Genomic DNA, 1,510 nt, shown 5'->3' on the forward strand with positions numbered 1-1,510 from the left:
CTTTAATTTTTAAAAATAGGATAATTATATTTATTGCACTGGCAAAGCACAATATTGAAATCGAATGCTCCCTTTATTCGAGTGAATATTTTTATACCTTCTCGAGTTTGGGTCAGTTCTATTTAATTCTATAATGTTGTGGTTCAAGATTGTTTTTTTTTTCGAATACATTCAATAATTCGAAGGAGTACATATCTTAAACAAATTCAAATACTTATTTAATACAATAGAAATGAAGTTTTGACATATTTGATCATCTAACTTCCAGAAAAAAAAACATGTAAGAATTACCCATAGCCTCTTTCTCGGTTCACATAAAAGCATTTTAAAAAAAACTATCTTTTTTTTTCTAAAACAACAGTGTTTCTTTTATCTTCTAGCATTTAACAACTTTGGCGAAATATTAAAATTACGTCAAGTCTTAGAAAAAGTGACTTAATCTCCTTTTAATGGTGTGCATAAATTGTTGTTAACGTCGTTTACAATATACTAATATTTAGGGTTTGTTTTGTTTTGTTATTTTTGTTTTTATTTTTGATAGTAACATAATCCTTAGTGGAGTTCTATCCGCGAATCGTCTCACCAACATGTTGTTTTCTCTGCTGTTATGTACTCACGCAATTTTACGACCCAGTTGAGCTTAAGTGCTCCCAAGACTGTTATTTTTCATAGCACAATGTACATCCATGTATTTTGCGCCTACCAATAATATCCGTAGGATTATCCTTTCAAAAATTGATGGGGACTTCTTTAAATAGAAGTTTCACATGTTCTATGCGTTGATGATTTTCCAGACGATTTTTAGGGGCACTCAATACGGAATATCCTTTACTTTGGAAAGTTTGTGAACAATTTTTTTACTCACTTATTTTTACTCATAATTTTCTTTACTCTTTCACCCAATCCTATGTATTTATCCCAAACACCTCATTATGCTGAAATTTTTGCAGTTTTTTTTCTGGAAAAATACTCTTGGGAGTGCTCGTAACAGTTGTTTTGTGTGATTGGAAGCTTCCCGTTGGTAAACACAAATAAACACAAAAAAACTTAGCTGTTAGAATTTAAGAATAAAATAAAAATCAACTAATGGTGTCAAATATAAAGAAATATGAGATGCAGCTTGGTACCTGCGTCGGAATTTTGCTTTATACTAAATCTGGAAATAGCTTCATGCAAGAAACCCTATGGATTTGTGGATTCCTGGCCTAGGTGCTACACAATCGTTAATACCGTAACGGATAGCACATTATCTGGATTTCTTGGAGTGGCATTTTTTTCCCATTTCCATCTTGGCCAATTTTTTTGTGGCGACTTTGGGTCATTTTTCAGAGAGTGGAAAACTTGTGAAAGGAAAAAAAATAGTGGATTGTCAGTTTTGCTGGCGTCACGTCTTGTATAAATTCTTTACCAACGGAAAAGTTTTCCATCATTCTATGGTGTATCATAAATCCACGTTTTGTAGTTCAAAGACAAGAACATCCAGAAATAAATGGAATAGTCAGTAGAAATG

This window comes from Necator americanus, chromosome X, assembly GCF_031761385.1.
Source record: "Necator americanus strain Aroian chromosome X, whole genome shotgun sequence".
NCBI lineage: Eukaryota > Metazoa > Nematoda > Chromadorea > Rhabditida > Ancylostomatidae > Necator > Necator americanus.